At 47.2% G+C, this 27,907-nt stretch overlaps 1 protein-coding gene and 2 long non-coding RNA genes across 4 annotated transcripts in view; all 3 read left to right on the plus strand.

The window, feature by feature from the left end:
- BCL2 (BCL2 apoptosis regulator) overlaps positions 1-27,907 on the plus strand; it is a 166,896-nt gene that overhangs the window by 118,886 nt on the left and 20,103 nt on the right.
- LOC119870706 lies at positions 3,599-7,716 on the plus strand. Its single transcript, XR_005353398.1, has 3 exons — positions 3,599-4,048; positions 5,194-5,312; positions 6,317-7,716. It is a non-coding gene; the product is annotated as an uncharacterized LOC119870706 (long non-coding RNA).
- Positions 21,387-27,885, plus strand: LOC111094480. Of its 2 annotated transcripts, none has more exons than XR_005353395.1 (3): positions 21,387-21,684; positions 26,326-26,480; positions 27,698-27,885. It is a non-coding gene; the product is annotated as an uncharacterized LOC111094480 (long non-coding RNA). The 2 variants fall into 2 exon arrangements; XR_005353396.1 differs by lacking the exon at positions 21,387-21,684 and adding an exon at positions 23,373-23,743.

Here is a 27,907-nt window from a genome sequence, read left to right on the forward strand (position 1 = left end):
CCACCTCAACATGGAGAACAGGGTTTGCGAGGCCTGTTGGGGCCGGCAGCCGCACAGCAGGGTAATTCCACCTCTCATTTACAAGTCAAACTGAGATCAACTCTAAAACTGCCATCCTCCGAATTAGTAACTTGTAGCCCAACAAGGCAAAAGTCTCTTCATTTCTGACTACAGGGGCAAAAATGAGTGTCTCTCTCCCTTTTCACACTTGGTTGCCCCAAAAGTGTCTCATTTGGAGCCTTCCATCACCAGCTATGAGAGTGCAAAAGGAAACAGAGCGCCCTCTCAGCATTAATATTTATTTTTAAAGGCTTGAGAAGCCCCATGGACCACAGTGAAACAAAGAGTCCATGCGTTGACAAGTTTCCGTGGGCATTGTGAGGATGTTGATCTGTGGGCGCCCACCAGGACCCTCGGTGGTGTTACTGTTTATTGTTTTTGTTGTAACTATAATAGGAAAAAGGATGTGTCTGCCCATGGGAGCAGCGACTGCAGGGGCCCTGCTCCAAAGACCTGGCCCTCTCGGAAGGGCTGGAGACGCAGGGAGCACTGGTGATGGGTCCCACCGCGGGCTGGGTGTCTGCTGAGTGTTAGTGGGAGATCCGCATGCTCCACACGGCAGCGTCAATCCCCGTGGCTCCTCGGAGGCAGAGTTCTCACCAGATCAGCCTCACCACAGAGCTGGCTGGTAGCAGTCATTCACGGGGCTCTGGAGGCCTGGGAGAGTAGAGAACACCACGGAGACCGAGCCTGGATTGGGGGCAGACAGCCCACCTCCACCTCCTCTCTCCAGGGCAGTGAATGCCACCCGAGGAGCCCTGTGGCACTGGGGAGCTGGCAAGGGCTTTAGCTTCCATTTCACAATGGGAAAGAAGGGATTCCTGCTGCAGGTTTTGCTTGAGGACGAGAATTCCTAGCAACACCCAGGGCCTCTGCTCTGGGGAGGGATTTCAGCCTCTGCCCTGCACTTCGCCATTTGGCGAGCTGCTTTATACATCACATATATCTTCATGCTGCTAAAACTCACTTTCCGTAACCTGTCAGGGGTTAATAAAATATCTGCCAGGAACCTTTAGAGGATTTTGAAGAGAGAAGAAAGGAGTAAAAAGGGGAATGAAGGGAGGAGAGTTGCAGAAAAGGCAGGCTTTTTTAATCATGTCAAAACTTGTGCTTGCTTGATAGACAGCATAGATTGCCTGCCATATGCTTCTTTCACTGGGGACCCTGGAGTTCTTTCATGAATGAAGGGGGACATTAAACATTCATCAAAATACCTTTGTGATACGTGTCAAAATATAGAAAGTTCATCGAGTGAGAAAACAGAAGGCTAAGTGAATGAACAGTCCGAGAATAATAGACTCAGAGCAGTAAGGAAACTTAATGTCTTTTGAGCACCTACTATGTGCCAGGTTCCATTCAAAGCACCCCATAGGTCAGCTCATGTCATCTTCATTAAGAACCCTCACTAGGGACGCTGGGGTGGCTCAGTGGTTGAGCATCTGCCTTCGGCTCAGGGTGTGATCCCACATCAAGTCCCGCATCAGGTTTCCCACAGGGAGCCTGCTTCTCCTTTGCTTGTGTCTCTGCCTCTGTCTCTGTGTGTCTCTCTCATGAATAAATAAATAAAATCTTAAAAAAGAAAGAACCCTAAACCAATGAGGTAGGTGTTATTACTGTTCTCATCTTAGAAAGGAGGATGAGCCAACGATGACAATCTCATGACTTTAATCAAAAGATATATTTAATCAAGGAATGTTTTCTTCAGTGTCAGTGTCCATCTGAAGAGCCATGGTAATATTCAGGCCTGGAAGTGATCAGGACCTGGCTGAGACATGCTCCCTCCCTAAAGGGGATCTGGGGGCTTTTCATCCCACATCCCAACGGGTAGCTCTCTGGGAACCAAACCCATGGGACTTCTTTGGTGTCACTCATCTTCCTTGTTTTACAAATGGAGCCAGGAGAGAACATGTGGAGGGACCCCTATATAAATAGCTGGCTGGGACACTTCTAAAGATTTGGAACCAGGAGAACCCTGGGTGGCTCAGTATTTTAGCACCCGCCTTCGGCTCAGGCATCATCCTGGAGTCCCAGGATCGAGTCCCACTTCGGGCTCCCTGCATGGAGTCTGCTTCTCCCTCTCTCTGCCTGTGTCTCTGCCTCTCTCTCTTGCTGTGTGTGTGTGTGTGTGTGTGTGTGTGTGTGTCTGTCTGTCTGTCTCTCATGAATAAATAAATAAAATCTTTAAAAAAAAAAAAGATTTGGAACCAGATGAGAGATTCAAGGGCTTTCAAGGGATCCACGGGGTGCCTTCTTCAAGGCCGGGTGTCTTGTGTGTCTGAGAATCTGGCACAGGTGCCAAGCCAGGGAGCTTGCTTGCAGCCTTTTCAGAATCTCTAGTCTTTTGGGCCCATGCCTTGAGAGCTCTGATTCTTTTTCTTACCCCCACCAACTCCAGCCACTTCACTGAGCACCTCCCTGGCCCTCAGGAAATGTTCAGCCATGGGTGGACCATTGATCCTCACTCTCCACAGCAGAACCTTTGTGTGTCAAGGGAAGAAAAGGAGGTAAAAAAAAAGCCTCTTGCCCGGCACCCATGCTGGGTCTCGGGAAATCTGCTCCAGGATTCCCAAGCAGGCTCGGGAATGAGAGCAGAGAACAAGCCACAATATCCTTGCCGCATTATTTTACTATTATTTTTAAGTTGCAGGCTTGTATGTTTCCATTCATTTTAATTGTGTCAAAGCCCCTGACTTTTGTGATCCCCAAATCCTCTGTAAATTCACCACAACTGGCTTTCGCCACCCCCCACCCAAAACCCTCTCCCTTTCCTGCCTGGGAACCTGCCCTTTAAATTTGACATGGCTAGGATTTTAATCTCTCCTCAAAGGCACAGTGACAATTTCACAACAAAGCAGAGAGGTTGGGTGGTGGGTGGTGTGGGGGGGGCGGTGGGGGGGTTGTTTTCTGCTCCCATTAAGAGAGCAACTGTTCTGTCTTTGTCCCAAGGGGCCAGCTCTTGGCCCCGGACTGGGGAGACCTCAGACTTGCTGTTGCAACATCCATCAGACCCGAGTGCGTCTGGGCTCCTTGAAGGTGACCTGCAGCTGTTTGGATAAAATTCTAAAATCTTGTTTGTGAGATTCTCAAGCCTTGTTTTACAATCGGTCTTCTTGGCAGAGAAACCAGGAAGTTTTACTTTCCCAGGATCCCAGGCAGGTAATTGTTTTCCCAAACTGCATTTTAATCTCTGATGGAAATGGACATTTTTCATGCTGAGAACCTTCACCCACATCTATAAACCGTTTGTATTCACCCTGCGTGTTGGGAGAAGCCAAACAACCCTGAAACCCGCAGAATGTCCCTCCCTGGCCCTAGACATATTTCCATCTCTGGTTATAATTTAGGGCCATTTACATTTCTTTTTTTTTATAAGATTTATTTATTCATTAGAGAGATGGGGAGAGAGCATGAGCATGAGGGGCAGAGGGAGAAGGAGAGTCTCCAGCAGGCTCCCTGCTGAGCGCAGAGCCCCGCAAAGAGCTCCATCCCCCAACCCGAAGATCATGACCTGAGCCAAAACCAAGAACCAGCTCCTTAACTGACTGCACCACCCAGGCACCCCAGGGCCATTTACATTTCAAACAACAGTTATGAGCCTTTTAGTCTCTTGGAATCTTAGAGTGCTTTCCTGTCAAGTGACTGGCCATATCCAGGTGGCACATGATCTCCTAAGGATGACAGTTGGTAAACTCTGATACTTGGTGCCATTTTTAAGCAAAGTAGCATAAGCTGTAATTAGCTGGTAGTTTATGCCACGGCCAGGTGTTTTCTTGGCCCCCAACCTCCTCCTGATTTGTCCCGAGGCCCCTTGCTTAGAAAACATAGTCTGGAAATAGGACCTCAGAGGCCCTGGTTCTCTTCCCACCACCCCCTCCAGTCCCTGGGACCGTGAGCTCAGAGAAGTGGCTCATGACCAGATAGCACTGTTGAGTGCTGTGCACACACCCATGAGGCTGGCATGGTGGTGCTGTGCTTTGAAGAAGGACGGGTGAGTTCGTTTTCTATCTTGTCTCTTCCTGGAGGTAGGGAGAGCGTGCTACAGGGAGCACCCACCAGCCCTTCCCTGGTGAACTGTCCGTCTGCACGCAGTTCAGCTTGGAAGCCCGACTCCTCAGACATATCCTGTGCCCTGCTTCTCCGGCCCCCTGAGTGCCACTTCTTACCCCAGAGTCCAGGGCTCTGTTTCCTGAGGGTCATTAACGTAAAAGCCAAAACACTTGAAGGGAAAAGCTTAACTTGCCACTCAGTCTTTGTTAGCCATCCACAAATAGCCATCTGTCCGGCCTGGTGCTAGGTTCTCTGACACTGGGGAGGTCCAAATCCAGTTTGAAGCATGAGCCAACGTTCCAGTCTCAGGCAGTCTTCCACAAATGCCTGGGGAGGTGGACGCCAGAAGCACGGTGAAGTGGGACTATGGGGCTGCATGGAACTCATCCATGGTCTCCTAAGGTGGGTGTTGGGAAGGAAGAAGACGGGGCTCTCCAGGCTGAGTGGACAGCGTGATGGTGCAGGGCTCAGGGCGGATGCTCAGAGAACTGCAAGGAGACCCTCTGGCAAACAGCCACAGAGTGGGAGGGCCTGTGCCTGCAATCACAGGCCCCAGGTTAGGTTTGGGGGGTTTTTTGGTCAAGTGTTCATTTTATGGCCAGGCAGGCTGGTAGAGGGGAATTAGGTGGGCGCTGCAGAAGTATGGCTGAAGAGTTAGCACTTCATCTGCCCTTAGGAAAGGCATGTTTGGTATCTGAGAGGTCCCAGCAATCGACTGAAGTCTGGGTATTCCTGTCCTTGGACATACCTACTGCTCACTCACTCCTTCACTAACTCATCCACTCGTTATTTCACTTACTCCTTGACTTATTCAATCAGCAAACATTTCCTGAGCAAGCACTTCCTCACACTGGACACTGCAAGGCAGAAAAACTTCCTGTTATTAGCGACAGCAGGAAGGTTCTAGAGCCCTGGTCCCCAGGTGCCTGACCACCCACATGGGCCCCCTAAGCCTGCCTCATCTACTCAGTGGGTCTCTAGTGTCAGAGAGGTGTGAAGGAAGGATGAGAGACAGACCCACTTTTCTCAGGCTGGGTCTCATCATCATGGAAAATGCTGATTAGTCTGCAAGCGATTTTATTGCAGGGGTTCTCTATACAGTCGATTTGGTTCCCGCCATTGCTCTCCATCCTAATAAAGTAATCTCCTGCCGGTGGACCATGCAGAATGCTGACAGGAGCAAACTGGATGCCTCATCTGGGAAGGTACACAACCAAACGATCGTGGCAGTTGTTGGAGCCAAGATGATTTTTTAGCTTTACCTTTGCTTGAAAGTGCCACTCACAACGGTCATCTCCCTTCCCATCATACTAAGTCCCATCTCCGGTATGAATGCCTCCCATGTCTCAGGCTTCGAAGGATCCTGGTGAAGCTGGCGCCACTGACCAGCTCCCAGGTCACCCTGCTTTGAGACATGCAAGCCCCATAGAGAGGTTGAGAGCAGGGGGTCACCTGTCCCTCAGGCTCTGAAGGTGTGTCTAAGTCAGTAGACTGCTGACTGATCCCAGTAGCTTCATTGTCTCATGTGGCACGGGTGCCAGGCAAGCCAGGCTCCCCAAGAACATTTCTGGACACTTGCAAAGCAGGAGGAGTGGGGAGCAGGGGTCAGAGAATCAGCTTTGAATCTCCTCTCCTCTCTCTAATCTCCAGAGAAACAGACTCATGAGGGTTATACAGCAATGAAGTTATCAGAATCCAAAACACATCTAAATCTAAAATAAGTATCTAAAACATAAAATCTAAAACATAATTAAGGAAATAAAAGACAATAACGAGAATCAGAGGACTAGAAATTATTAAAAAGAATTAAATATAAATCATAGTTTTAGTAGCCAGATGGTTCAGGCCACCCCTCAACTTCTCCAAGCCCAGCTTCCTCGCCTTTGAGTTTCTGCTTCATCCCATTGGCAAACCAGGTTTAGCACCATTTGGGACCTCAAATAAACTAACTGGGGCTGGAAGTCACCTGGGATGGCCCAGCACAGCTGTGCCAGTTGTTTACAGCAAGCTGAAGTCTGCTCTGATTGGCCCGGGTGCATACCATGCTGGCTGTTAAATACTTTGAATTCGACTCCTGGAAATAATTTGTGTGAAAGAGTTTGCAGATAGAATAGCACACTGTTAGCTAGCTTAACTATGGCATTTGGGTAGCTGCCTTCTCTGAGTCAAACTTAAAAATACATTCCCCGTATACATTTTTTTTCATCAGCTGACAAATTAATAATCTTCAAATTGGCTCATATTCTTTGAGGCTCAACAAAGGAGAATTACTGCAACTCTGAAGCTTAAACATTCTTTCCCGGTATTTTCCATGAGTGCTGGTGACTTGGCTTCCTGAAGATCCAGGGAATGAAACGTATTTGAGCCTTGGAAGGTGACGGCAGGACCGCTCTTGTCAGGCATTCAAATGAAGAAGGTTGTATTTGAGGAAGGTGACTCTGGACACAGCAGGGCAGGCTTCTGTAGAATGCCAAGGTCTCCCTTTGGTTTGTGGTTCAGTGCGACATCTTAGGTGAAATGGCAGACAATAAACATTTTTAAAAGGGGTGGGCTCTGTGGTTCTTAATGGAATTCCACAAAATTAAATGTGTGTATACAATAAATACTCGTATCGGTGTCTCTTTGAGAATTGAATTAAAGCTATGTGGCTTCTCCCCAGAAAAATTCACAAATACAGGAAATTTATCTTACTATTTTCAGGGAATTTATGGATTCTCCAAAGCTGAAATTTCCTAATAAAGGGTTTTTGTTAATGCACGGGCAAAAACCCTGGGTCTCATGTCCCTTTCTTTGCTAAGATTCTCGTTGTGTTTTTCTCACTTAAAAAGAAACTGCAAGTCAAATTTTATTATAGTCAATATTCGACCATAAATATTTCTTTATAATCACCACTCCCTGAAATTTCTCAGCTCATTTTGTCAAGACTGTACCCAATGATAAAAAGGTCTGGTATAGAAAAGCGGTTTCGTGTCATTATTATAGTTCATAGGAGCAGGGTTTGATATATAATAACAGGAAAATTATTATGTGGACGTGCATTAATTTATTTCGAAGCTTAACTCCAATACGAGTAAATGTTTTTTTCATTCCTCACTGGTACAGGGTGGAGATATACTTTTTTCTCTCAATTTGTTTTTCCACATCTATTTAGGGCAACCAAAATAGGAAAGCTACCACACAGGTCCTCACATTCATTTCCTCCACCCATTTGCTGTGCTCTGTCCCAGGTCTGATGAATATAACTTTTTAAACATGTCATTTATTTTTATTTTTATTTTAGCCTAACTGTCCCTTCAGAAACGCCAAGGGAAAATATTTTTAGCTTAACTAACAAAACAAACATGTTTAAACAAGTAACACCCAAAGCATTTAGGTAGAATTGGTGTTTTTGGTGTTCCGCTGTTTTAATGGTGAGCCAGTAAGATACAAGCAGCAACAGAATTTTTTCTCGATCCCTAGGTGTATGACTTTCTTTCGGAAATAAAAACAAAGAGAAGAACTGATAATGACTTTTACGTGGGAACTAAACTTTCTGTTGTTTTGAAAGGTGTTTGTACGCTAGATGACATGCTGCCTTTTTTCCCTCCGTTTGTAATCACTATTTATAAACATCCTGTGCAGAGCCAGTGGACAGGCAGATAGATCGTGGTGCACATGAAGGAAAGATGAGCCAAGAGAGAACAAATGCTGAGTCCAGCCTCATCAATGCTCCTTAAAGATAGACTTCTCTGCCTTCAGGATCTCGTAGGAGACTTCTTAAATTTTCAGGTAGAACTAATGGTTTAAAATCCATCACTTCTTATTTTGATCTTGACTCTGAGGGTAGGATCCTCGACCCCCTGAAGATCTGAGGTGGGAAAATAATATTTTGCTTAAAAAGCAAGATCCATCTCACCAATTAGTTCTCCGGGGTCAAACAGCCCGAGCATCTTTAATGTCTGTGTTGTCCTTGCTCAGTGAACAGATAGATGAGTGTGGGGGGTAATACATGTGAACGAATAAATAATATCCAGTTGGAATAATCTGTGCCTTGATGTGTCCGCGCAACGATAGGTCGGTTACAATTTTTATTTTATTACTTATATTTATTATCGCTATCTCCTATAATTTGAAGCATGTTTACCATCTATAGTTCTTCTTGACGGTTTTCTAGTTTCATTTTGGCCTGTGGCGTTGGATAGCTCTTTTGTGAGTGCTCCTAACTAGTCCTTTTTTTTTTTTTTAAGATTTTATTTAGTTATTCATGAGAGACACAGAGAGAGGGGCAGAGACACAGGCAGAGGGAGAAGCAGGCTCCACGAAGGGAGCCCAATGTGGGACCCGATCCCGGGTCTCCAGGATCACACCCTGGGCTGAAGGCGGCGCTAAACCACTGAGCCACTCGGGCTGCCCTTCCTAACTAGTCTTGTACAAGAATAAGTGACGTTATCAATCTGTTGGTTGTTGCGAGTGGCATCCCTTCTCATCTCGTGATTATAAGTGCTTTTCTCTTGCAAGCCTCCTGAACCCTGTTGGGACCTCAGTTACGAAGCATTTTCATTACACTTTATCTGAATTTCTCAGAATATCCTAACCTGCTGAACCTCGGCGGTGAATCAGGCTCGTTCACCACGTGGGAACAATTGCAGGCAGACACTATGAAATGTATTAGCAGGCTATTTAAATCCTTTTATTTCCTAAAAAGTTTAAAAGGCCAGATCTTTGAAATTAAGGTGTCTGCCCCCCTTTTTTTTAAACCTCATTAGGCTGGCATGGGGACTGAATCTTGAGAAGTATAGTAAACTCTGTTGGCAGGGCGGGAGGGCCACATCCCACTTGGCTATGAAGACATCGGCAAAACAGGGTTTTTAGGCTGAGACAAAAAAAAAAGTTCACTCTGAATTCAGAATAGAAGAAAACATTAACAGAAAAGCCCACAGAAATTCAGTTTATAATATGGTATTAACATCCGAAGGGTGACTTAATCATTTTCTAATCTTCTCCCAAAAAAGGCTGTTAGCAAAAGTTTCTGATGAAAGGGTTGTCCTCTGATTCTAAGTTCTTAGAAGAAGGGACCTGATTGGTACAATTCTCTCTGTACCGATGCTGAGCCAACTGCCAACAGCAACACAGTGACCTTCCATGACTAGTCCGATGGATTTCATGCCGCCTTTCACGTTATCATCTGTACCTGTTTCATTACGTACAGAATAGAAGTATGAGTGAACGAAGGTTTCCAGGGATGCGGGTGGCTTCAAGATTTGAAGAGGATGGGAGGGGAAACATGAGGACAAAGAAGCAAGGGAAGACTTCAGAAAGGAACCTGCCTTACCTGTCACCTATCCCAAAATGACTGTGGGTCTCACGGTGTTAGTGGAGGATTCCCTCCCACGTGGGGGCAGGGGCTGGGCCTTTTCTCCCTGAACACCACAGGTGGCAGAGTGGAAGCAAAACGTAATGTGGTTCCATAGAGCTGTGCCAGGGGAAGCGAAGGTTGTGAACAATAATTCAAAATAAAAGTAGGACCCAGGTGCCCAAAGTATGAATTGCGAACATCGAGCACTTCCTGCGCATGGGCCCCATTCCAGCTGCATGCCATTTAAAACCTAGGTTCCTAAAACAAAAATAAATAAATAAATAAAAATTTTTAAAAATTTTTAAAAATTTAAAAATTTTTAAAAATTAAAAATAAAAAAAATAAAACCTAGGTTCCTGGTTGCTGCTTCATCTGCTCGTTTGTGATTAATTCTGTGAGTTCTTGATTCTTGATAATAATATTAATAGCCAACACAGAGTAGTTACCATGATCCAGATATTACGTTAAGCGTAGTACATGTAATAACTCACTTAATCCTCACAAGGATGGAATGAGGTAGGTCCTGTCATCATCCCCACTTTACAGATGAAGAAACTGAGGCACAGAGACACATTTAGCACCCTGCCTAAGATCACGCCCTACTTTGTGACTGACCCAGGGTGAGTCCCATGTTTGTGTTCTTAGCCACCACGTCAGGTTTCCTCTCAGGTGATTATAATCATAATATAGCTATTGATTATATGAGTTTACATTGAAGAATGTGAAGAAATATAAAACAGATCATCACTGTTCTCCCCAAAGATGAAATTTAAAAGAGGATTAAAATTACCTTGCTGATGTGCACTGGTATCTATCACTAAAAGAAAATGCAACTCTTGTCTGCATTTAATTTAGAAAACAGGGACGTTTGGGTGGCCCAGTGGTTGAGCATCTGCCATCAATCAGCTCAGGTCGTGATCCTGGGGTCCTGGGATCGAGTCCTGTATCGGGCTCCCCGTAGGGAGCCTACTTGTCCCTCAGCCTATGTCTCTGTCTCTCTCTTTCTCTGTGTCTCTCATGAATAAAAAAATAAAGTCTAAAAAATTAATTTAGAAAACAAGGGCTGGTTGCTTCTGACAGCTTCACAGAAACCCACCATGGAATCAATTAGGGAATGAATGTCACTAGACTTCACTGGGTGCCCGCCTATGCCTGTAGCCCATGAGGCCCTTGTCCGACTTTAAGAATGCACAAAAGGCAAACCAGAACATTTCCTGAATGCCTGATTGCAGAATCAGGCCTATTGATTCACTGTTCTTGAGTCAATAAACAGTTCAAAGCAAAGAAAGTTAAGGTCCCCAAATAAAGCCTGCTCAGTGTGTATGAAATGGTGTTTACATTCAGCTGTTTGGTTTGGGTTCTGGTAGAGAAAGCACAGTAACCATTGGTCCACAGTGTTTCTAGATACCATCCTCAGATTACCTTTCCTCTTCCCATGGATATGCAGACCACCTAAAAAGTTCTGACATTCCGGGAGGACTTTTTACTCAACAGAACATGAGGGAACCTTTGGAAATTTATGCTACAGAGGCCAAATTTACCAGTGAGCGGAGCTGTTTACATTTCCCTCCAATTGGAAACAGATCAGAAGCTTTAGGGCATTAGAAAATGCAAGCTACATAACAAAATTCTGAGTTCAAGCATTTCATGGATTTTTGGCTCTTGATGTCAGTTATGGATGATTATAACCCTGGTGTGATTCTCAGTGCAGAGTTGGCAGTCTCTCTTAGAACAGCAGCCAGCTGCAACAATGACCTCTAAGACTATGGAAATGTACCCTCACCTCAGCCTTTGGCCTGGGCAGCCAGGCCCAGGACTGAAAGGGTAGCAGCTGCTGGGGTCCAAAGAGATTTACAGATTCCTGGCAATGAGGGAAACAAGAATGCCCTTGAAAAGTCCTCTGGTCGGTCCTGCTGCCTTTAGGCAAAACCACCCAACCATCCCAGCTAGACGAGAACAATCCTGTCTTAAGACCTGCAGAGAGTGGACTGCAAACTCCCTTTGTCAACTTTCACTTTGGCAAAATGATCTTTGGTAGCGAGGCTGTCCCCACAGCAGGAAGAGGAACCTGTCTTAGAAAGTTGTGTGATCTAAAATGTTCCAGAGATACATGATAGATAGATTGATAGATAGATAGATAGATAGATAGATAGATAGATAGATAGATAGATAGATAGATAGATAGATGATAGATGGAGGGAGGTAACAGACGGTGCGAAGGGAATGAGAGACAAAGAGGGAGGCAGAGAGAGAAAAAATAACCATGAAAGTTAGATAATGTCCAACCAGTGGGACATACGAGAAATATTTATTACAGAATTATATGCCAGAGGAAACCCATTTGAAACCCTCCTTCATGCTCCTAGAGCACTTTCCACATACCTCTATCATCCCTAGCACCTTATTGTGTTGCAACATGAGAATTTGTTGGCCGTGGATCTCCCTGGCTGAAATGTGAGCTTCATAAGGCAGGGGTCCTATCTTATTCTTGTGTGTAGTCTCAGCATCTAGCCCAGTGCCTAGCTCCGTGGAAGGGAAGGAAGAAGGAAGGAAGGGAAGGGGAGGCAGGGAGGGAGCGAGCTAAGTTGGTCAACCAATATGATAAATAAATTCAGATCCCTGAAGGAGTGCATCATTCCTAATGCTTCAATCCTTAACTTTTTCCCACCCAAACTTAACCTATCCAGTGTCCCATTCCCCCCTCCATAAACTGTAACACTCAAAGTCAATATGATTATATAATCTGCCCAGGATTGGAAGGATTTGTTAATACTTATCTCTGTTTGACACCTTTCTAAGAACGCCGATTCATTATAATGCTATTTGGCTCTGAAATTATTTCCCCCAAATATATTTCATTTGAATTCACTGTTTATACATATACATTTTCCATGACCTGGGTGCTATTGCATGGTCTTGGCCAGTGAGAGCTGGTGTGACACACTGCAGGGTGTCTTCTGGGTCAGTGACTATTAGTGTACCTTATGCAAATGTTCCCAGCCAGTGCATCGTCTCTGTATGCTCTGTCACCAAGTATGTTGTGTTGTCTGGCTCTCTTTCTACTGTTGACACACAATGGCTGACAAGAGGTGTGGGAGTGCAAACACCAGCTCCCAATGCCATCAGGGGAGGTTAAGGGAACCGGGAAAAGGCCAGCTGCTAATTTATTTAGGCTTGCTGGGAAGTCCTGGGTGTCACCAAGGTCCTAGTCTGGAAGGGTCGCTGTGAAGGGAATGGGAGCTGCAGGCATGGTGTGACTTTGTGGGGATTTTAGGGCAATGGAAAGTGACAGAGTATGACACTAGGGACATCACTCCCCGGGGACCTCTAGTGTTTGATTGCCTCTCTCAGCCAGGCAAGATATGCATGTATCAGCCCTGCCCCTCCAGAGCTCCTGGCAGCTAATTGTTTGGAGTGACCCCCATTTCTTCCCAGATCCAAATCCTCTCATCTTTCAAGGTCCAATCCAAGGTTCGGCCATGTTTCTCCTCATCTAGAGAATATTCTTCTCCTTCCCTCAGAGCTGTCTCTTGCCTCCTCAGCACTTCTTGGCATCCCTCTTATCATTAGCTTTCTCTCTCTGGGGCACTTTATTGGGCTATGTATAAAGCCCTGAGTGCCCACCACAGCACAGATCCTTTCTGCAGAGGCTGACCAGCTCTTCACACCAGGGGCCAGGCACTGTGTCTTGTGGGCCTCCAAGCACATCCATAGCCCATGTTGGATTAAGGCCCCTGGCAAGGGACTTGCTCATAGGTAAACAGTACAGCCAGTAAGGTGATCTGACACGAGGACTCTGCCCATCTGGGGCCTTGGTTTTTGCTAGCAACTGTTTGGACCAATCAGACCCTTCCTGGGAGTCATTACTGTTTTTAACGTTGTCATATAGCTTATCTGTGCTTTCCCTTGGGCTGAGGTCGTTTTTATTCCTTCAGTAGATCATAAAGTCCTGGGGGAGGGGGGTACAGAGTCTTACCGAATTCTTCTTTACTCGCCCTCTGTACTGGGGCTCTTGGCGTTCAGGAAATGTTGAGCAGGTGAATATGACGCACATTGGCCTGATGCCTTCAGCCAAGGAATAGACTCCTCTCGTGGCTTCTTGTCAGGTTCTGCAGCCAACTGTGCAAGAGAGAGGGGGATCAGAAAGGTCTCTCGGCATTGCTGAGCAGTGTGAATTGGGCCACTGAGCAGGGGAGTGGAGGCAGCAGCAGCAGCTGGCCAAGGATGTGGTTGGAGGGATAAACACAGAAGATGCCTGTGGGCTACCCAGGCCAGAGAGGTCTGAGGCTTGGGGTCTGGGAGATGGGGACAAAGCAGTCCTAAAACAATGAAGACAGAGCCAGAGACATGAAAAGTGACAGTAGCAAGTCTGCAGAGAGGGACAGACACGCAGAGATACCAAATGATGTTCATCCGATCCGGAACAGGTCTGCTGGTGGTAGTCAATGTGAACTCCTGCTTCCTTCCCCGGCTGGGGTGGGGGTGGGGTGGGGGTGGGGGGTGGGGGACGGATCCTCAGCAGCAGGGGTTGCATTTTGTTCACCTGGCTATGCTCGGGGTCCAGCAGGACCTGCATGCAGCCAGGCACGCAGTAGGCTCCCCGTCATGGTTTTTAACCTGAGCTGAATTGATAAGAGGATTTCACAGCCCATCTTGACAATATATCCAGAGACCTACCAAGGTTTTGATCGCCTTGAACATTATGAGATTCTCTCCCTTAAATCTGACTGTGCTTTCTTGACACAACTTAAATCCATTTCCTCTCCAGTGGCTTAAAATGCATGGGATGGTTTTTCAGCCATTCGGAAAAGAAGGAATGCTGTGTATAAAGCCTGGATTCAATAAAGCCAGATTAAAAAAAAAAAAAAAAACCCAGCTCTTAGCATCTTCAACTACAGACACTGGTCTGGGCAGGGCTTTTTGCTTTATTGAATCCAGCTGAATAGCTTGACTACATTAATAATGGGGCTGCATTTCCAACCACTGCCTCCCAGTCTTTTCCCCTAAAAGCCTTATGGTACTTAAGCAACTGCTAATACATGAATAATTGCTGGTGGCATCATTTCCTGCCATGATTTGACCACCAGGATGAGGTTTTTCTTCTTGTACCTAATCTGGAGTTCTCAAGCCTGCCATGTGTGGCCTTGCAAGATCATATTTAAGACACAGTAAACAAATCCAACTGCAGCTATGAGTTGGGCCGTATTGAGTTTCTGTGTTGAGAAATTACAGATTTGGGAAGACTCTATTGGGTGTATAAGTAATATTGGTCTGAAGGGGGATCCTACCTCCAGGTTTTCCAGGGATTTGAACTTGGTATTTCCACAGAGCTTGGGTAGCCCCATTTTGTAGGGTCCCAGGATGGACTGGTGGAGTGGCCTCCCCGCACTTCAAAGAAGATACTGTCTATTTAGCTCCCGTTGTGCCATACTTCTTTTTGAAGTTTCCATGGTAGAGGACATCTAATCATTACTTCTCTTTACATGGGCCTTGAGTGATGGTGGCTTTTAGTACACGTAAGTGCAACAATGTATCCGTGTAGAGGACAGGCTGCTGAAGCACAGAGCAGGAGCAGGAATGCAGCCTCCAGGAGCACACCCACGTGGCCTGTGTTCGAATCCAGCTTGGCCACTTTTTACCTATTAGTTACCTACTCTGCCTCTGTCTCTTCCGTGAGCAAAGTGAGGATGAGAACACTACCGACTTCCTTGGGTCCAAATGAAGTTCAGGTGAATTGATGTTTGTTAAATGCCTAAATCGATGCTTGTACATGGAGCCACATAAAGGCCTCTTACTGCCTGTATTTGTCATTTTGTTGAGGAGTCAATGCATTTATTCCCCTCCACACAGCCTCCGACTAGGATGAGCAGGAAAGCCTGCCTTTCAGCTGGCATGCAGCCACATTTAACAGAGGGCTAAAAATTAGGCAGACCTTACCTAGTACTTTTTTTGGCAAAAATAAGATAATATTCTCTCTTTTAATCTGGAAGCTCGACTTGCCCAGTGCTGCGGGCTAGGCACTGTGGGGATATGCAGAGTAGAGTTCCTCCCTCCCCTCCTCAGAAAGCTTGCCATCAAACTGAGGATGCGGGACTATTAGATAACCAGTAGCAAAATAGAACCGGGGGAGCGGGCATAATGAAGTATCGCAGGAGTGGAGGAGCCGTGCGTGGTAAGATAGCAGGCAAAGGAGTTTTTAGATTTGGTTTAATAGAAAAAAGGAAGTGAGAAGGAGGTAGGAAACACTATCTAGAGTGCTGGGCAGCTGTGTCACCCGACGTCCTTCCTGCCACAGTCATGTCCCTGAGCTGGGCCTTGCACCTTCTCCAGTGATAGGAGAATAAAGACAAGCTGGAGAAATAAAAGCCTGTTAATATATGGGAGTTATCAAGTCAGACCACAGCAGACCCCAGGAATATTTTTCTGTTTTAGAAGTGAAGATACAGTGGTTTGTGTGCATGCATGTGCTTGTGTGTGTGTGTGTGTGTGTGTGTGTGTGTGTGTGTAGGGGGGAGAAAGAGAGAGAGAGCAAGACCGAGCGAGCTCTACGTCTTTAGGTCTAAAATCTACAAGGACAGAAAGAACCAGACCTCAGAGTAATTTTTGTTTATGTGGATCTTCATCGTATTAGATTTTTATGGGCTTTTCTCAGAGCTTCTTGAGAGTCTGCGAATACAAAATAAGTTTATTGGGTCGTTCGCCTGCCTCTTTCCTCCTCGGGACCTTTTATTTTGTCTCGCTGGATGCTGGGCCTTGTTTCCGCTGCAGGGCCCATCCCGGGCCTGAGTAAGGAGCAAGCAGCACCCAGCAGCTCATCTGTATCATATCGCTCAGCCCCTGCGAAGCGAAGGGGAATAAACAGCACGTGGGAGGGGGGAAATCTGTGTTCTAAGAACTGCTTTGGTTTACACATCTATAGATACACTTAACCAGCGCTGTGGGTCACATGTACCGGCTGGTGAAACTGAGCATGACTCACTTTTAAATTACTCATAGAGCAAGAAATATGTTTCTAAAAGCCAGTGCTGTTGGCTTACACACGGAGCCGGGGGAGTGAGCCTCATAAAGCACTCGGGCCTCCTGTGACAGCTGGCGTGCACGCTGCATCTGGTGGGAAGAAGGGGTGCCGGGCCCGAGGCTCTTTGCCATAATGTTATATTTGGAGAATCTCCATCAGTGGAAACCCCTGTCTGGGGGCGGGGCGGGGGGGGGGCAGTAGGTGCTTAGGGTAGATTTTCAAGTTAGCCAGTATTTCTTTGTAATTGGCACCAGAACTCTTGATAAAGGCCTTCAGTGACTCCGTCCCACGGTGGGGACCAAACCAAGTGAGCCTGGAGTATGTACAAGTATGTCCCTTCAACAAGAGGTCAGGTAGGGAGAGGCCAAGGAGAGAAAGGTCTAACAGCGATCATGAAGTATGAAGACTTCATGAGTCTTGAAAGGTTTAGTTTGTTGTGAAAAGGAAGGAATTCCAGGCCAAGCAAGATGGAAAAACCATCTTAGCAGAAAGAAGTAGAAGGGACAAAGATTGCACCCCCAGTTTTTCTGTTGGGAGTCTAAATTTTTTTGACATAAAAATATGTATAGACAAGACAAGAGAACAATCACCAAGGGAGCCCAAGGCACCGCTTGCTAAATTGGTCCAAAGGAGGGATTTCACCAAATGCAAATGAACAAAGAACAATACATGTGACTCAAAATATCCGTTATGCTTTTAGGCGAGAGGGTGTGAGGCAGGGAGGTGACCTTTGAAAGGTTTTAAAGTTGTAAACTTTTGCAACCACATTGTTTTGATTGCTGGGGGATTTAAGAAAGGATTACCTCAGGGTACCATTTTGGAAAAGTGATTAAAAAAAAAACTACTTCCTGCATAATATTTTAGGATGTTTTTTATTCTGTTTTTGCTTTGAAGACCTACACCTGAACGTCCATGAAGTAGCTCGGCCTCCCGTGAGACACGAACACCCAGAGGAGTAGAGGTTCCTGGCTCCTGCTCCATCTGGTTCCACTCCTGGCCCCTCTGCCAGAAGTTCGGTTCACTGGAGCAAGGGTGCCCCCCACTCCCACCCCAAAGGAAGTACACCGAGCCTTGGTTTTGCTCCCGGTCCAGCCCCTCCCCGCTTGGACAGGCCAGCAGAGCAACGCCATGTCAAAGCACTGTCCCTTACCCTGGGCCAGACATTCCCTGCTGGTCTCCGAAATTTGGGAAACAGGAAATGTTAAGAAAATTTCTAATTTGCCTGGTCATGTGAACTCCCCTTATGATGTTGCAACAGAATTTTGGAAAGGAGTGCTGTGCTCTGAGCCGTGCTTGCACCCTCCTAATCAGAGAGCATTTGCTCCTTTGAGACTCTGGTAGATTTGACTACTCAGCCTCAACTTCCCTCTTTCTAAACATGTAAACCCCGATGCCTAAAGAACAAAACCAGAAAAACCCATGCAATGTGTTACATGATCAAGCGCCGGCCAGGTTGCCGAGAGGGGCCTGTGTGCCTGTCCCTGAAAAGCCCCTTGGCATTTAATAAAAGCACCCTTCCCTGCAAACGTGTCTGTGCAGGCTCACACGCTGTCCTCAGAACCTTCACTACCTGTGTTTGTAGCAGATGATTGATGATTAGCCTTTCTTCCCACACATTTGGCTTTGATAATCTCCACGCAAAAACATTCAGATGCAAATAATTTAAAAACAAAGTGGCTTCAAGGGATCTTTCTGGGAGGATGGAAATGATCCATATCTTGATAGGGGAGTGGGTTCTGGGGGTATATGCTTTTGTCAAAATTCATCAGACGGTACTCAGAAAACATGTTCATTTTGCTGAATGTAAATTATACCTTGATGGGAATTTTTAAACTAATAAAGTGGCTTGAGTTTAGAAAAAATAAAAAGCGGGTGTGATGTAAATGATCCCATCAGGGTCCACCAGCAGAAACTAAAAAATGCATCTATGTGGACTGTCCCCATCATGTGGGCGATCTTTGCAAGGTGAGCACATTCAGCCCGGCTTATAGACACCACAGCTGGCTTGTGCATGCGTCTGTGTTTTCATATGTGGGTTGTTTTTTTTTTATCTTTATGTCCATTTTTGTTTGGTTCATTTCCCTATTCAATTGGATTTTGTCGTCTGTTTCCCAAATATGATTCCCCCACGGTACCTAATATCCCAGGCCTTCAAGAAGTGAATGCCCAATAAATGTCCACTCGCCCCCTGAGGTGGAGTGCTCTCCCTCCCCCTGGAAAGTTCTACTGAAATTAGCCAGTGTGTGTTGGCCCTAAATGCCTCTGTAAAACTGGAAATCGAAAGGAGAAATATCCACACTTGTGCTGGTTTTAAGAAAATTGCCAGTTCCCTCTGCTTCTAAAAACATCCACTTCGGAACTTACTTTGGAAAAACTGCTTTTGCCCAACAAGAAGAAGAAAACTTGTACTCCCTGAATAGGGATATGTATTTTAAAGCAAGAAAACAGTTAATGATAATGTCTGAACGTGGGCGAGTGGGAGCAAAGGTACCCTTGCCTTTCCTCTTCTTCATGGCAAATCAGAGCAGGTGCGGAAATTCCCACAAATTATACTGTGTCAGTTTACAGGTTTGTATACAGAGTTTCGTGTTTGTTTGTTTGTTTTTTTTTTTTTTCTGAAAGTTGTTCTTTTGTCATCATCTCATCTTGAAACTAGAGAGGAAGGGAATGGAAGGGCAAATTGCTAATATCAGAGGCTTCTGGAAATTCCCCTTTTATGGTACATGAGTCTTTCTTAAGAACAGTTCTCTTTCAGTTGTATTTTTGTGAGTTTGGTGAAAATCACTCTGCCCGGCCCTGCCTCTGGTTTACTTAAGCATGATCCCAGCTCTCTGCAGAGCCATTGGGCTGCCTGGACGTGGCCGAGAGATGGACACCTGATTGGCACTGCTTGAGGGTCAAGGGCCCCATATAGGTGCTCTGTTTTAAAGTAGATCAGCTGAGCATGCATTTCTATTCACATGACTCGAAATAATTAACTTATCTGGGATCTTTTATAAACCGATGCATCTCACATGACTTAATGACTCACCGCTGCCTGTATGGTGGGCAAACGGGCAGCCGTATAAATATTCTATTGGCATTTTGTGTCAATGTGCTTGATCAGCTCCGATTATAGCCTGGCTTAATCAGAGCCGACTGAGCTATTTTCAAGTCAGTGCAACGCCAGCTTATTGGAAAGCAAAATGCTTTTTCCCCCAAATAGCTTCAGAGGATGCCTTATTGAAGATGGTTGTAGGCCTGGCCTTCTGGTGCGGGGACAGGCTCACGTCGGAGGTGCCCACAGGCGGACAGGGCCAGCGTGGGGCCAGCGTGGGGCCAGCAGGCGGAAGGGGTCCTTGGAGGAAGGGCAGTCTTGCTGCTCCCAGGACTGGCTGGCAGTCTGCCCGGGGGCGCTTGGAGGGCCCAGCACAGACTGATGCTTGGAATGTGGGGAACAGCGTGTGACAACCAGTCCCCAAGGTTGGGCTTCGAGGGACTATGCTAATTAGCAGAGCCCCTGCTAGGGTCAGGTCATTGGGTGGCCAGGTAAACAGTATCGGGTTATTTCTGCACTGACAGACGGAAGCTGCGTGCTAAGGCCTTCACTGCAGACTTGCTCTTGGCAGTTACTTATTAATTACACCTCAAGGCACCGCTAGGTTAGACAAGAAAAATACTCCTCCAGCAGCTCTCTCTCTGACTTCCTCTCCACTGCTCCAGCGTGGGAAACTGGGGAGACCTCCTACCTGGGAGCTCTGAGGACAGCCAGCCTCCCAGGCCACTGGAACGCACAGCCTGTTGCCTCCTCCCAGGAACCCTAGGTACGAGGCCAGGTGAGTTTAGACCCAGTGGAAGCTTTTCTTGTGAAACGTCTTGCCTTTTGAGTTTCTTTTTCCTGCTACACTGAGCCCTCTATATGTTTGTTTTCTTTCTAATTTTGGCTTTAAAAATAAAAGAAAAGAATGTTTGGGTACAGGGTAAAAGTTTTGTCATATCCAGACTGGAAACTCCCTCGTCACCCTGAAACCGGACAGGTGCCTATTTGTTTCTCTGTCAATAAACAGTGTGTGCTTCGCCCAGAAGTCAACTGCTGGTAGCCACAGTGGACACGGGTCTGTGTCAGTGTTTGAGAAGGACCGAATGGCCCCGACTTAGGAGCAAAGCCTGCCTCACCCCTTCTTTTTTTGATCTTCTGATAGAGACCACATAGTGTTCTCTTCACGGTATTTTGATGGCATATGGTGTATAAACACAGGTGTGACCTTTACACCATGCACAGAGTTACAATATAATAAGTGAGAGAAGATAAAACCAGCTGGAGTTGAAGATTCAAGCTGAAAACAGCTAATATGAATTTCCCCTGAAAAACAATGTCACAGAGCCTGGCATAGGTGTCTTCGAGGGGACTCTGTTCAGTTGCCCCTTGCGTGGTTTTACAAATCAGCCCCAGGCAAAGGCTTTCCAAGAAATAAGCCCGATCTCGAGGTACAGACCTACTTGGTGACACACTCTGAGGATACCATCTGGGACTGCCCTCCTGGTGACCGTGTTCCCTCCTGCCCCAGCTGGATGGGAGGGGAGTGTTGGGAACTTTGTTTCGAATGAGGCAGTGATGTGTCTGCTCCTGGCTTCTCTGCTGGCTGGCACTTCACTTCTTTGGGACCCCCATTTCCTCACTTCGAAAATAAAGGGCTTGGAACCATTCCTGCAGCTTCTTACATTCTGGATTTTCTGGATGGAGGCTCACCCTGGAAGCCTAACACCATTTGGGTACTTAATTCCTGAGGGGGAAAATAAAAGGCAGAACCACAATGAACTTAATTATTTGTGCAAAGTCTTTCTTATTTGACTCCAGCACTTGCCATCTAAATTTGAAGGTGGGTGGCCCCAGATTCCTGTTCACATAGGTGGCTGCTGTGGCTTTTCCTTGCTGAGCAACCAGCTCAGGGGAGAGGAGGCGGAGGAGAAAGTGGAGAGCAGAGTGTCGGATGTTTGCTCCTCCACCCAGAGCTGCCCCTGGGCAAGACACTTTCACCTGAACCTCTGGTTGTCCAGGAAGTCAGGACTCTGGGCGCAGAGCCCCTTCGGGGTTATGAAATGCACCGGTTTACAATTCATGCGCAGAGCAAGAGAGGGGCCCTCAGATCAGAACGTGGGCCTCTGTAGGGAGCCTCTGTCTCTGTCTCTCTGCGAATGTCAAGCGGACGGGCAGGTGGACATGCGGCATTCTTGTGGTGCTCAGGTGAGGGTGAGGGGGGACGTGGAGCTCTCGGCATTTGGGGCGGGCCTCCCAATACTCTAAAGTGGGGCTCCTCAACCTGGATGAGTGTGCTTCCAGGGAATAGTCGGCAAAGCTGGAGATGGTTTTGGCTGTTCCAGCCAGGCAGGGGTTTTTATTTGAATTTAGTGGGTAGAGGCCACAGATGTTGCTAAACATCCTACGATGCCCTCCCCCAAGAATTATGTAGCCCCAAATGTCAACTGATCTAAGTGCTAAAGCTGGCCATATTTTCTAAGTTGAAAGCACTGGGTTGGGGCGAATGGGAAAAGCTATTTGCAATTTCTGCTCCCGAGGGACAATCCAAGGCCACTCTGCTGCTGGACACGGGACTTCGTGTTAACCATAGCTCCCCTCGCTTCTCTGGCCCTCCCTGCCTTCTGCCCTCTCAGCTTTTCTTTGGCTTTTTTCTTTTCCTTTCTTTCTCTCTTTTTTTTTTTTTTTTTCTATGTTTGCTTCTTCACAAGCTTCACGAATATTAACTGGGCATTCAGGAATAAAATGGTTTCTGGCCTTGAGAAATGCCCTCAGGCAAGACGGTGAGAACAGAAGTCCCAACAATGCTAAGCGCAGCCTACCTGGGTCAGTGGCCCCTGGGGGGGGTCCTGGGAAACTGAGGGTGAGCCTCTGCCCTGCAAAGAGAGAGTGAGGGGAGGGGTCAGAGGAGGGGGTGTGACCAACGCTCCAGGAAAGAAAGGAGGAGACGCCCGCAGGCCTCCCCGCAGTGGGTGCTTGTCTCACCCCCCCCCCCAACCCCACCTTGCTTGTCCCCCTCTCTCTCCTCTCGGCCCCTGTCCTGCTCTTCCCTCTACACACTAACAGGGGGCAGCAGAGAGCAGCCGAAGAGCCTATAGCAATAAGCCCCAGCTGGGAACCGTCCTGTCACCTGGACTCCAGAGCGCCCCTCGGGTTCCATCCCGACAGGTTGATGCCCTGACCCCTCCTCCAGCAGCCACCCTCCGCCAGGGAGAGCGCCCCCACCCAGCACCCGCACCTCCCGCGCCACCCTGGCCGCCGATCCTGTCCGGTCTGGTGACTCATCTGATGTTTCTGACTTGCTGTGTGGTTTCTCAACCTTCCGAGCGAGGCTGTTTTGCCTCGTCCAGCTGACTGTCCGTCCCTTGAGGCGAGAGCTGTGCTGCGAGCCCTGCTGTCTGCCCCAGGCCCCGGGCCAGCGCTGTGTCCCGAGTCAGTGTTCAGGGCCACGATCGATGGGTGGGGGGGGGGGTCCTGCCATCTGCTCCTGCCTGCTGTGTCCCCTCGGACGCGCCCTCGCCCCAGCCTCGCCGCCAGTGCCATCACCCCCTCGTCCTTATAGCTGAAGGACTCAGGCTCTAAGGCGTTAGACACCTGGGCCAGGATCTTAGAGCTATGAAATAGGAGGCTGGGAAATGCAGCGCGACATTCGAGACCCTGCCGCACCCCCAGTCGCGTCCTGTCCCACCCAGGCCCGGCGACTCCCGTGTAACCCATAGTAAGTCCGCCTTCCTTGAGCACCACACAGTCTTTATAGATCGTGTGCTCCTTAACTCGTTTTAATTTTGATTCATCTTTTTATTCCCTCGGCTGACACACAGCTTCCAGCAGGGCCCGCCAGGACAGAGCCGAGGGACGCCTAGCAGCGGCCAGCAGTGAGCAGGGATGGGAGTCAGGGGGAGGTGATGGGGCTCGGGCAAGAAGGGCTTCACGGAGGAGGTGCTGTGTGAGCAGAGTGTCGAGAGGCACGAGGATGTGGTGTGAGCCGGGGTCAGCTGGAGATGTGTGGTTTCGGCTGATGCTACCAGCGGTTCCGTGGAGTTTAAGGCTTGAGCCGGGTGTGACCAGAGGTGTGGGATGGGGCCACTTCAATCTGAGGGTCGTGGGGAGTCGCTCAGGGCATTTGAGAGAGAGAGAGGACTCGATCGTTTGTGGTTTAGAGGGAAGCCTGGTGTTGACAGATGAAGAACGATGCAGCCGAGGAAAGGGACCCGGCCTAGACGACTGGAGAGAGGAACCATCCTTTGAGCAGAGAAGGCGGTGACAGGTGTGGGTGGGGTGGAAAGAGGGAGAAGTTGGGACTCACTTCTGGGCTTCCCACTAGGTTGTAGGCTGCCCAGGGGCTGACACGGTTTGAGAGGCAGGTTTGGGGAAGGCTTAAGGAGTCCCCTTAATGAGTGCATTGGTCTGAGATATCTGATGTATATATGTGGATACATTTGCTTCTAGATTAGGGTTCGGTTGCATTTGCTCATCGGGCAGCCGTCGGCCGAAAGGGCCGGTAGCAAAGTTGTAGCTGAAATCATGGAAGAGAATGATGTCTCTACTGCATGGGGGTGGCTGGTCCCCTGAGTCCATCTCTCAGAGAATAGTACTGCGTTATCTGTGTCCCTAAGGAATGACCTATGGTTGCAGGGTTCAGGTATGTGATGAATAAATTATTTTCTTCCTCTCTGTGCCATTGAGAATTACGAATATCCCCAGCTTCCATACTCAGGCTGCCCCTTTTCCAGGCTGCAGCTGATTTTTAAACATTATTGTCCTGTGGAAGGCTCCTCTCTTCTTGTCTGTCTTCCTCTGGATCTGCCATTGGCTCTTCAAAGTATCCAGCTCTGCAATGGAGCATTCCAGGCGGGGGCCTCATGGCTGAGTACAGTCAGACGTCCTTTCCGCCACTGCTGAGGACCAGGCTGGCCTTCTGCACTGAGCTCTGGAGGCAGTAGCTTGACTGACTCCAGAACTCTTCTCCAGAGCTTGTCACTGCCTGCTCGAAGCCATCAGGTCTAGTTTGAAATTTTTTTAAGGAACACCTTGACTAATGATGTTAGAAAATCAGATCCTAAAATCAAAAACAAGCCCTGCAAAGAGAAATTTACCAGTTTCGGACTTTGGATGTTGCTGTTTTCATGTGTGTTATTTCCTACCCCCTCCTTATAAAGAGAGTCGACCTCGAGATCTCTGACAGTTAAAGGGAAAGACAAGAGAGAAATGGAAGGGAATTGCAATTACTAGATGCTGGGTGCTTCACAGAGATCACTCACTTAATCCTGATGATGTCTCTAGAAATTTCCACATTTTATGAATTAAGAAATGGAGACTTGGAGAAGTGGAAGTCTAGCTCTCACGTGAGCTAGACTTAAGTATTCCGGGAAAGGAAAAAAGAACAGGGAACTCCTCCAACTCATTGACATAGCTAGTAATGTGCAGAGTCCAGGTTTGAACCCAGAACTGCCTTATTCTAACACTTGTGCTCCTTCACTCCATCAAGCTTCATCCTAGAGGGGTGGAAGGAGGAGGCGCAGAATCAGAGGCCGAGGGAGGTTGTTTCTCTGGGAGGGAGAGCTGAAGTTGTATGAATATACTAGCCTCTAACATTTCCTGCTGAAGGAGCCATTATCCAATAGGTAGAAAATACCAGAATTGAAGACCCAGTGAGGCATTCTCACCTGACCAGTGTACCATAATGCGTACTCTACAATTTCCCCAAACCCAAGTAATTATGTGTTCTGGTAAGAAAGGAATCTCTAGCAGGTGGTGAGGACTGGCACGAGACTTTTTTACTTTTATGCCCCCTGGGAATACTTTTCACTTTACTGTTTAGTAGTAAGAACATTTAGGGGCAGCACTCTGCAGATAGGTGGGTTGGCTAGTTTGACAAAAGCCCTGTGCACAAATTTAAGAGTAGATTTCATCATCACGACCCCTTCGGACCTCAGCCCAAAAGCAAAATCTCAGGCATGTGGATGAATTTGGGGGGCAGGTTCTTACCAGTTGATGACAAAATCTTTAATTTTAGAATCTCTTGGAAGAGATCTGTTTTGAAAATTTCGAGCACCTAGAATTGGGTACACACGGAGTGTTGTTGCCAAGTGGTGGCTCTGCTTAGCGAATAAATGACCACATCAAAACACCAGGCTCAGTATGGTGTGCTCCGTTTCTGGTCCCATAACAGTTACATCAGTTTGGTGTCAAATGCATGTTTCTAAAGAAGCCGAACATTGTTTTTTCTTAGTTAGATAAACAAACTCCTTGATGTCTATTTATAACTATTTGCTAGTGAGTCTCGTGTAAGCTGTACCAAGCGGTTGGAACATGAACGAGATGTTTTGCAGGTTGGCCGTTGAATAAAGGCTGTTTTGATCAGGGTCTCGGTATCTGCTACCCAAGCCCCTACTTGCAGTTCTGAGTTAGTATTTTTCAGAATGTCATCCAGAGCTGTCCTGCCAGCTGCTGTAGATTATATACGTAGAGAGCTGCTGCAGGTTGGCTCCTTCCTGTGAAGGAGCCTGGCCTTGAGAATTAGCCAACAGGCCCATTTAACTCTGTTTCCTAGCTCATTTATCCAAGGGCTCAGGGCACCACTGAAAACCTTCATATAACAGAAAGCCAGTGTTTGGGGGGCATTTGGTTTCAACTTGCTTGTGTTTGAACATTTATATTTATAATAGTGCTAATCTCTAAGGGACTCAAATCACATTAAGAGCTTTATCTAAGGCTGCCAAGGAAATTAGCATGTATCCACATGACTGGGAATGATGAGAAATTGGGTTGGGCCTACAGAAATTTAATAAGCTCCGACTTTCATTTCAATTATCTTTTCCATGAGATTTTGTTTTTAAACCCACGCAGTCAGGCCTGAGGACACACTTCCCCCTCCGCCTCCGGCTCAAGCTGTCACCCTCACCCCAGCCCCTCACCGCTGTGGCCACCTCGCCTGGATGAACTGGCCTGCTTCGTCTCATCCTTCTCTGAACCCCCACGGCCCATGTCTCCACGCCACTTAGGTGATTCCTTGCTTGTATTGCTCCCTCCTGGCTTCTCACAGATTCGTCTTCTGACCAGAGGGAGAAGAATATTTGTGATTTTCTCTTGAGTTCACCCCAGAGTTTAGGTCATGCTATTCACATAACAGCACCCAGTATATAATGTGGGATGGACGGTTAGTCAGTCAGGGGGTGGACTGGTGGGTGGGAGGTACACGGGCAATAGGGGAAAGTACTTAAGGTCACAACAGACACTGTCAGCGTGGGGAAGGGAATTTTGGGGGGAAATCTAAACAGATTAAAATTTGATCGATCTATCAGGCTAATTTATAGAAAAAGCACAAGAAGGGGGAAATTTCCATTGAGCCATTGGAGAGATGAAAGAGAAGCAGGGAATGCCCCTGACTGCATTACAGAAGGGGAAACCAAGATGACTTACCAAGTAATTTGTTGAAGCTAAAATGAGAGCTCAGTGTAGTCAAGACGAAAAGAGGCTGGCCCATTGGCCTTCTCGGTGGAGACATGACTTGGTACTCTTTGAAGAACATTGCCTGTCAAACTAGAAGAATGTGGCTGGAGTCACCCAGTGGAGGTTGGAGAGTCACTCCCCACTGTCCCAACCAGGAGAACTCCTTCCCAAGCATCAGATTTTATGTCGCAGTCCGACATCCCTAGAACTGTTACTGCCAGAAGTTCTGCACCACAACTTAGCTAAGCTTTAGTGTTTCTTTTAGGGTTTTTTTTAGGCGCCCCTACATAAATTTACTTCTTTATCCCCACATGGAGCCTGCTAGTTTATCAGACTGAAACAGCTCACTAAAGGCCAAGCAGAGTCTGGTTTTAGAATTTATTCCAGGCTTTTGGGTACAGACAAGGCTCAGTAATGATAGTTTCACAGCCTAAGGGAAATGTAACTTGAGAGAAGAACGATAGGCATGAAGACAAATGTGAAGACAAAGGATAAGGGCAAATTAAGAGAGCTAAGGGAAGGGGAAAAAAGAGTAGATATACATAGTAATAAGAGAAGAAAAATCATTACAATGCCCAGTGGACAAAAAAGTGATTTTTCTGCTTTTTCTTTGGACCCTACTGCACCCACCACTGTGGCTAGAAGGTGAGAGCAGCTGGGGCTTTCTGTGGAACCCACTCTTGAAGTGGCGTTGCTGAAGGGAGAAAAGAGGAGTGTAGCAATCTTTCTAATAGATATCTGGAGTTTTGTTTGTTTGTTTCATTTTCAGGCTGACTAAAGCAAAGTGGGGAAAAATCGTATCTGGACAAAGGAAACTTCTCTCTCTAAATCTAAAAGACTCATGTCGGGATCCCTGGGTGGCGCAGCGGTTTGGCGCCTGCCTTTGGCCCAGGGCGCGATCCTGGAGACCCCGGATCGAATCCCACGTCGGGCTCCCGGTGCATGGAGCCTGCTTCTCCCTCTGCCTGTGTCTCTGCCT

The sequence above is a fragment of the Canis lupus genome, chromosome 1 (assembly GCF_011100685.1).
Source record: "Canis lupus familiaris isolate Mischka breed German Shepherd chromosome 1, alternate assembly UU_Cfam_GSD_1.0, whole genome shotgun sequence".
Classification (NCBI taxonomy): Eukaryota; Metazoa; Chordata; class Mammalia; order Carnivora; family Canidae; genus Canis; species Canis lupus.